Genomic DNA, 10,502 nt, shown 5'->3' with positions numbered 1-10,502 from the left:
CGAGCTAAGGATGCAATATGGAAATGCAACATGCACATGCAAGCATGCAAACAAACATACAGGGCAAGCATGCGAGCAAACAAATAATGGACTTAAACATGATTTGGGCAACTCTAAATAGGCCTAAAACAGTGGCCAAAGTGACCAAAATAAGGGACCAAATACACATGCACACATACACATGATTAAGGGCCAACACTTAGGCACAAATTGAACAACTCTCAAACACACTTGAAAAGGGATATCATGGACAATTAGCATGCAACATAAGCTTTGAAAATCATGTTAAAACATGGTGCCAAACCAAGCAACAAAGCAAGCTAAACAAAGCCAAAAACCCAAGGCAAGCCAAGAGGCTTAAACCAAGACTATATCAACCAAGCCTTACAAGGCTAAGAGGACTTAAAATAGGTCTAGTGCAGACCTAAACAACACCCAAGGGACACCTAGATGGCATCTAAATGGCTCAAAATCAAAAGCATGCACAATGACCAAAACATGGAACATGCAAGTCAAGCTCCCAAAGCTTCAAAGAGGTGTCCAAAGCAAGCATACAAGCATGTCAAAGGGACTGAAATTATGCTATACATGATGCCAAATCATTAGAACAAAGCAAGTAGTGCATGCTACATACTCACACACTTGAGGCCAACAAGCCAAAATGCAAAGGGGGCCTATAATGCATGCCATGGCCGACCCAAACAACTATGGACAGACCTCTAGCATGGCAAAATAAGCACACAAGCTTCACAAAACTAGACCTAAAACATGCTCGAACAACGGTTTACAACCTAAGGCATGTTAAGGCCTAAACATGGCATTACATGGTAGGTATGCTAAGCATGCATGGTGTACCAAAACCAACACACAACAAGGTTATATCATGGCATAATAAGCATGGAAAACTACCAAGACATGATCAACACACACTCTAACATGATGCTCTCTCAAGAGGCCAAAAAGGGTCCCTTTCAAGGACAACAAGGAGAGGGGGTGGCCCTCCCCTTTTGGAGACTTCAAGGCACCATCTCCACCACTGAAATCCCTCAAGATTTCCGTGGTGAAGAGGCCCAAACACCAAAGTCTCGAAACTCACTCAAAATAGCACAAAAAGGAGCCTTACAAGGCTTAGGAAGGGTCAAACAAACCCAAACCACAAAACACTCTTAATAAAAAATCAAGAGGGCTAAAAAAAAAAACTTTTTTGTATTATACACCAAGCTCAAAAACGAATTTAAGACAGGTAAAAGTACAATGCAAAAATGTGGAATAAATGGACTAGTTTCTTACCCTTGTTGACTTTCTTCAAGGATGAAGCTCCAACAGCTCCTCCAAGCTTGAAACCACTCAAGAACCTCAAGAACAACCTCTTGGAACCTCAAGAACAACCTCTTGGAACCTCAGAAACTAAGGGAAGGTGAAACACTATGTGTTTGTGTGCAATAGTAAGACACAAACACACTTAGACACACACAAGAGGGAAAAAGAGAGAGAGAATGTGTATCAAACCCTAACCCTAGAACTCAAACCGTAAAATGGCTGTCTAAAAATGTCTAAAGTGTCTCAAGTGTCTAACCCTTAAGGCCAAGAGAGAAGACTCTCTCTTATAGAGCCTTTTGTCTTGTAAAGCTTACAAGACAAGCTTCTAAAGAGAGAAATCCCTCCATACACATGTATGGAGGGGAGCCAAATGCAAGACAGCTATGATAAAATATCTGCAAAAGAAGATGCACAGTAGTCGGCCGGCCAAAGATGCCGTTTTGGCAAAAAGGAGTGCCGACCGGCAACAAAGAGTGCCGACCGGCCATATACATTGCCGATGGCAACAAAAACCAGCCGGTGGCCTCTAGCCACTGCCGGTGGTGTGCGGGGATGCCTCACAAGGCATTCTCTGCCCCTCCAAGGCAAAACACAAGCGTTTGGTGCAAAACCAGACACAAAACGGTCGAGTTCGGAGATCCTGAGGCAGGGCGCGTAGCCGAGACCTCCGGGAACTCCAAACGAACACAAACATGGATAATCACCGAGTGTTCAAACGGTGACATCCAAGTCTTGAGGACGGTCAAAAATGGGGTGTCTACAGTGTTCCATTGGTAAGTTTGTCAGTCTTATATTAACATTCTCGATCTTTTTCAATCATTGTTGTTTTGTTCAAACTGTTTGGTATTGGTTTGCCGACTGTTAAGAATATGTTTGGTAATACAGTATTGAATACAAACATTTAGTTCAATATATGGGTTCCGAACAGTATGCAAATAGTTGGCACTGTTGAACCGAATATAACTTTTATTTTTGGCAGTATTGTGCGGAACGGTTCAATTTTTGTATCTTCAACACCAAATCGTGTTTTTGGTGAAGGATTTTCCCTCTAAAACTCCCTTTTACACTGAAATAAACCAAAAATAAAAATGTGATAAAAAGAAAAGAGGCAATGTTGTTTATAAGATGGGGAGTCGATATTTACCTAAGGGGAATTCTCGACGTGTTTTCTACAATGGTGGATAGGAAATTTTGACAAGTTTTCTAACGGTATTCTTTAGACACCATCGAGTCGATTCCTCATATCATTGAGAGTTGACAGGAATTTCAATGATGGACCATTAATGCAATATACTCTTCATTGAGGCAATGGTGTTTATTGATGTAATGGCCGTCAGTGTTCTTTTCAACATGAGATAGACGATCATCAAAAGGAGAATGAGAGAGGGTGTGCAAAATTAAGTGGGTGTGCCTTAGGTGTGATAATATTATGAATAAGGGTAAATTTGGTATTAAGTAGGGTGTTCAAAGAAATTTTACTGAAATTTAGGGCTTAGGCTAGGGGCTCATAGAAATGGGGGGTCCAAAGAATTTAGGCATGCGCTAATAGCAGCCCCCTTATTTTATTTTATATTTTTAAAATTCCTATAATTCTTTTATTACCTTCATCCTTAACATTCCTCCTTCCTTCTTTTTACACCCAAAACCTAAAAAACCCTAACCCTAATTCTCTCCCATCATCACCACCTCCACTGGCTCACTACCAGCGCCGCCACTCCGCTATCACTGCACCACCCTAATTTTATTAGTTCTTTACAATTATAACCCAACAACTAAAGAAAAACCCAACCTTACCCAACATAGATATGGAGGTAACTTATAAAGATTATCATAAATAGCAACCAAAACCATAAAGTTGAAATGAATTAATGATAGCATCAAGATCAAGGTCAACTTTTCCTATCACCAAGCAACATCACAATTAATTCAATTCAATTCAATCAAGTCTTTTGATGGACAAAAATTTGATTAAGGAACACACAATCCATGAGATTTGTAGTCCATTACATACATATGTCTACAAATAGAGGGGGGGGGGAGAGAGAGAGAGAGAGATAGGCAAGCCTTGTGAAACATGACCTTTAGGGTCAATAGAAGAATCACCACAGAGATCACAGACAATTCTTCCATGGATTTCACCAGTCCTAGCTCTCATACCACAAATCATCATCATCACGAGGATTGTAGAGACAAAAAGTGGTAGTGGCATTTTCTTCATCAACGACTCCATACGATGGCAGTGACAGTGAGAGGGTGGTGATTGCGTGGTGGTGTTGGCGATGGCAGTTAAAGAAGGCTACAGTGGATAACGAAATAAGGGTTAGGTTTGGGACAGAAGAAAAATAAGGTGGTTGGAGTGCTTGCGACGGTGAAGATGATGGTTGGAGGTGATGGTGGGAGACAATTAGGATTTGGCTTTTTTAAGGTGTTAGGTGTAAGGGTTGAGTAGGAGATTAGGGACAAGGGTAATAAAGGAATTACAAAAATTATAAAAATAAAAAAATAAGAAAGTTAAATTTTGAGGGTGTAAGGAGTTAAATTGGTGAAACACGTAGAATTTCTCCGAAAACAAAGATAAAATAAAAGGTAAATTACACTTTCCCTTTTATATTTGGTCAATTTTTTATTTTGGTCTGTAAAGTTTATTTTTTCCTGCTTTAGCCTTTCATCTTGTAACTTTCTTATAGTTTACTCCCAAAGTTAACTTATGTTCAAAATCAGATAGAAAATATCACAATAATTACCACATATCATAAAAAATATATTATTATATTGAAATTTGAATTTATGTCAGAGGTGCGAATTATATATAATAAAATAATTTCATATCATGTGACTATTAATGTGTTATTTTTTGTATAATTTTAAAAAAATAATTTTAAAAATAAATTAAGAAAAATTTAAATTATGGAAGGTCAAAAACAAAGCGTGGCTTTTAGTCAATTGCTACCGATGGTGTTGCAGGTATATAATCATTGTAGACTGTAGCTTGACTTTTTCGAGAACCCTTTCGGAAGTCAAAATAAGCCCTACAGTATCGGACTCCCGCAGTTCTGAATCTAATCTCACAAGTGCAATGTGAACCAGATAATCACATGATCAAGATTGTCTTGGCACAAGAATGGACTGCTTTGCTAGATACAAAGATTTGCCAAAATCGATTTTTGGCAATTTGATTTTATTAAAGATTTGCGGGAGTCCGATACTCCAATGCCAAAATCCATTTTTGGCAATTTGATTCAAAATCGATTTGCCAAAAGATTTGCCAAAAATGGACTGCTTTGCTAGATACAGAGTCGCCACCTAAATATTTTATTTTTGAAAAATTTAGGAAACCCATGACTCGTGCCAAAGGCCATGTGTCCGTCATCACCAAGATTGTCTCGGCACAAGAACTTAGGTACGAGAGGGGAATGTCTTGAATTGAGCACCACTGCTCGCCTGATCAAAGATCGACCTCTGCTAATCATGATATGAATCTTATCTACATTATATGCTCTTGTTCTGATTTATTAAGCTAGCATTATTATGTGATGCGCATACACACAAGTATAGACTAACTTTGCAAGAATTGGAACATCTCGATTTATGTTTGTTTTGAAAATTGTTTCGAATATGTATCACTTGAAAAAGTGATCGCATATAAACATTACTCAAATTATTCCAATTCAAGCAATTAGCCTTCATCCACAGGCATTCAAGTAGTTATAGTACTTAAGCAATTAACCTCATGGCAAGCATGCTAGACATGGCAACATCAACATGCAATGCAATATGCTAAAGCGAGTAAAGGCGCACCTAGTACTCCAAGCCAAAAGAGAAATGAGTTAGAAAAATGCATGATTCCTACATATGCAATATGACTAATGCAACACATGAGATATGCAACTAATTAGGCTCGACTACTTAACATGTCATATGAATCAATTTGATAACTTGTGATCTAAGCACGTATTCAAATAAGTATTAAACTAGCAATGCAAGTTAAAATGATGAACTGAGCCTCGATGCATGGAAAACAAGTGCATGCAAACATGAAGTATACTAAACGAAACATGATGTCCCTAAACTAACCATCATAAGCTAAGGTAGTAAATAAAAGGGAGAAAGACGTGGGGTTAGAAGACATACACATTATTACAACATTTCACTCTCACAAAGGAGAGTCCGAACAAACTAACTAGCTAACTAGCTAAAACTAAGCTAATTATTACAAAACAAATTAAATTAGCTAAACTACTTAACTAATTATTACGACAAATGAATGAACTAATTAATAACTAATTTAGCTAATTAAATTAATTACATCACTTTACAAAATTAACTACCTATAATTAATTAATTACAATAACTAGCTAGGCTAAGTATTTAAATAAAACAGGCTCGATATGCGAGGAATGTTCATGCACGTGCTTGGTTTCCACCCGAAAAGGCCACTGTTTTGTTTTCAGAAGATCTCTGTTGCACAGTAGAACACTTACACTTCTGTCTACCTCTAGAATAGCTATGCTCTGCTCCAAAAACACACTGTTGAATTTTGCATTAGCGGCTAGCTAGGTGGCCACCAGTGATGGCCTACCGGCCACCAGTGATGGCCTACCGGCTACTGTTGTAGGGTTCATCTTGCTGCAACAGAGAACAAAAGAGCATGCATAAGGTATTCTCAAGGGTTTGTTTGCACAAATCACCTCTCTTTATTATGAACAAATCAAAAGAGTAGTAAAACCATCAACTCAAGCAATTTTATTGCATGATGGCTTATGAACCAAAGTGTGCAAGTTCAATAAATGCAACAAAATCAGACTCTAACCTCCTCCCTTTCATGAAAGATCAAGGGAAGTGGTGACCTTGGAAACTTCAACAATTTCATCAGTAATGAGTATAAAATGCCCCAAGCTTCCATGTGTTCAATTAACGTCCGATTGAACACAAAATCAAGTTCTTATCTTGCACCATTTTAGTCCCATTTTAATTACTTCATTTTAGATTACTAACCGTCCATTAATTCATTGAGTCCAATGGTGAATTTAAAATCCTCTAATGGAAAAAGGGCTTAAACCAAGTGTTGTCTTGGGCATGAAAGAAACATCATGCCGTTGGTAATGAACCCCCAAAGGGAATAAACCATTAAGCATGACATCTCAATATCATGCTTAAACAAATAAGTAGTTTGAAACCACTTTCAAAGAAAAACAAAAGGCCAAGAAAGAAGGGAGGTTGCAGAGATGATTAAGAGTGATTACAAGTATGGAAAGCCATAAATAAATGCAATTAACTCAAATAAAGTGGTGCCTAAGGCCCAAAACACCAAACTCATGAGGACAATTACACTACAAGTATGCAAAACAATGTTCAAATGCAACTATCAACCAAAAATAGCCCTAAAACATGCTGGAATTAAGACAAAAAAGGCTAGATTAATAAGCTAAAACATAACATAAGCTAGGCTAGTAAGCAAGACACAAGAAGGGGAGGCTAACCCCGCCAATTTTGGACTTCAAAAAATGATTTTAGCCATTGAAATAGCTCTAAAAAACAGTGTTTAAAAGCTCAAAAAAAGATAGTAAAAGGATGGGAAATACAAGGGAAAAGGCCTTCAAAACAAGGTACAAAGAAGGGTTAACCACCCCTTAACCTTTAATGGCCTTAAAATCCAAATTTTATCCAAAAAATATACCTCTTGAAGAGGAAATAAATTCCAGGCAACAAAACCAAGCAAACACACCCTCAAGAGCTCTAACAAGCCTCAAAGACACCTCAGCTCAAAATTGGAGAGGTTTGGTTAAGGGTGTATAGGCAAAAGTTGAGGATATATAAGTAAAAGTGTAGAAATTTGCTAGAGAGAGAGGGAATTGTAGAGAGAGGAAAAATTTTGCTCTAAAATTTTTCTAACCTTAAAACATGGAAGGGAGGCCCTCTATATATAGAAAACATGAATTCCTCTCAAGAACATCCAGCCATATACGTGGGAGCAGATGCAAGCATCTGTGCAAACCGCTGGCACAACTATCACAAAATATCTGCAAAATACATTGGTGGCTGACAACCCAAAGAGGTGGCTGGTAGGCTACCAGAGGCTGCAAGCTTAAAAAGCAATGAGTTTGGTCCAAAAATGAGGCAATAGGGGTGCAAGGGTTGAAAGGCTCAAACTTGTGGCATTCCGCTGAGGACTTCGAGCTCCTGACAAGCATATGTACTCATCATTGGGTGTGCAAGCGATGTTGTCCAAGTCATAAGGGCTGTCAAAAATGGAGTGTCTACATAGACATCCGTGGTAAGGTTTGTAAAGTACCAAAAGAGGGAGTTCCAAATATTCTGATGTCCAATCTTAATGGTTAGGAGGATAAGTCTCTTCGGTGGACTCTAGTAGCCTTGAGTTTTACATTTATAGTTTAACTGTTACTATTTAAATGTTATTGGCTCACTATTATTTATATCTATTAAACTGTTACTTACATGTTAGTGCTAAACCTAATGTCTATACACTTCATCTCAAAGCGCCTTTCTCCCCGATAAGGTAACTAGATCTTTCAAAAATTGAATCTGATGAGGCAAAGATCCCCATGCAATCGCATTTTCATGCATGTGCCCATACAATGGTGTGGTGGCCGCAGAACATACATAGTGTGACTTTGAACCCGTTTTGCGGCCCTTAGAGGGATGTGCAGGTGGACCAAAGATATACAAAGGCTTAAAAAACATGTCTACCTACTGGACGTGTGGGTCCACGCTTCAACTGTTGGACTATCTAGTTGCACAAGAAAGCCCAAGAAAACTCCAATATAGGCCACCGATACACCATGACCAAAGAACTCAGTCTGGGAGTTTAAGTATGAATGTGATTTCATGAAATGGTGAGAATTTGAATAATTGATTTAGATGAATAATGATTTGAAATTGCTCCACTTTATACCTTGTTGAACTTGTTAAGAGTATCATTATTTATTGATGTTAGTTATGCTCTAATGTTTCCTGTTTAGAATATTTTGATAGAGATAACTGTTGTTAATAGTCGATGGAAGATTGCATTGTTGTAGAAATATCTTAACAACTGAAACCCATTTTGTTAATTATGTGGTTTAATTTTGATGATGTCTCAAGCGTTGTGAAGAGGAGTGTCTGTCTTCCCAACGGATAGATTTTTGGGTATAAATATAAGTGTTTTGTTTGGAGAACAATCAAGAACTTTGAGAGAAAAAATCTGTGTGCATAGAAATCTTGATTGTACTTTCACTATGTTCTTTCACTTTCAGATCTAAGTGTTGTCTTTGTACTTACACTTTCATATTTACTCTTTGTGAGAGAATCATTATAAAAGAGGTTGAAATACCTTTTATCTTTATTGATTATTTTGTGAGAGGATTTCGTAAGGATGAGGCATTTATTGTTGAGTGAGGCTCAACAGATAAGAGTAAGACTTGTGTAAATCCACAACCTTGGTGAAGCTTTGGTGGTGTATTGATTCATTTTGATACTGAAGAAATTCTCAAGGAGGATCCTTGAGGAGTGGACGTAGGCCCGACGTGTCGAACCACTATAAATCGCTGTATTTGATTTTTTTTTTCCTTATCGCTTTTATTTTTATATTAATTATTATTGTTCTATTTTTTATTTGTTAAATTCGAATATTTTGGCTATTATATTTAATATTGTGAAATTATTTTTAATAACCTAATTCATCCCCTCTTGGTTTGCCTACCTGGGATAACAGTTGTATCAGAGAAAGGACTCTAGCATTTTTTACTTAACTGTCTTAGAGTAGATTATGGTAACTCCTAGCTATTCATTACCTGAGGGACAAACATCCAATAGATCACCATTGTTTAGCGACACAAACTTTAGTTATTGGAAAACTATGATGACCATACACATACAATCTAACGATTATGATGCTAGAAAATCATTTGTAATGATCCAAAACCCCTTATCAAAACTGTAGAAGGCCAAAAGATACCAAAACCTAAAGATGAGTAGACAGAAGCTGATACGAGAATTGCTCAATCCAATGTTAAAGCCACAAATATGTTGTACTATGCCTTCAATGCCAATGAGTTCAATAGAATTTCTACATGTAAGACAGCAAAAGAAGTTTGGGATAAGCTCATAGTGACTCATGAGGGAATATACCAAGTTAAAGAGTCTAAAGTTAGCTTGTTAGTCCATAATTATGAGCGCTTTAGTTACTCAAATGTTTACTCGTTTTACTGATATTATAAATGGTTTATCTTTCTTGGTAAAATATATACTAATGTTGATATTGTAAAAAAGCGCTCAGGTCATTACCAAAGAGTTAGGAGAGAAATGTCATTGTCATCATAGAAGCCAAGGACTTATCAAAGCTAAGTCTAAACAAGCTAATGGGATCTTTTCTCACACATAAGCTCATCATGAAATAAAGAGATGAAGAAGAAAACAATAAGAAAAAGAAGGGAATAGCTTTCAAACCACTGCTACTCATGAAAAGGATGATGAAGATAATTCATAATTTTATGATGAAGAAATGACCTTCTTAACAAAAAGGTTCCAAAAATTTATGAAAATCAATCAAAGAGGAGGAAGATTTTTCAAATGAGATTTTAACAAAGGAGAATATAGTAGAAAAGATTTTACAAAAGGAGAAAATAATAAGAAAACTGAAATCACTTGTTATGAGTGTAACAAGCCTGATCACATCAAGGTCAATTGTTTGGAAATCAAGAAACAATACAAGAAAGACAAAAGAAGAGCCATGATTGTTGCATGGAGAGATAGCGACAAAAGCGACTCAAAAAATGATGACAGCAACCATGAAGTTGCCAACCTATGCCTAATGGAATTTGGAGATGATGATGAGGTAAACAATGGGTCTTATTCTTTTGATGAATTACAATTCGTATTTGAAGAATTGCATGATGAATTTCAAAAATTTGGCACTAAAAATTATTGCTCTTAAAAAATATCTTTCAAGTTCAACAAAAGAAAATAAATCTTTGTCTAATAAAATTGAAGTATTACAAAAATAAAATAAAATAAAATAAAATAATTAAATAAAAGAATAAAATGAAATTTTGAAATCAAAGGAATCCCTTATTTTACAAAAGGAATTAAATGATTTCAAAATTGAAAATAATTCTTTAAAAAAAGGATAAAGTTATTTTAAACGAAAATATAGAAGATTTAAAAAACATTCTTTCAAAATTTAC

This window comes from Camellia sinensis, chromosome 14 (genome assembly GCF_055761805.1).
Source record: "Camellia sinensis isolate YWXY chromosome 14, ASM5576180v1, whole genome shotgun sequence".
Classification (NCBI taxonomy): Eukaryota; Viridiplantae; Streptophyta; class Magnoliopsida; order Ericales; family Theaceae; genus Camellia; species Camellia sinensis.
The sequence above is the reverse complement of the archived record's forward strand: the minus strand, read 5'-3'. Positions refer to the sequence as shown.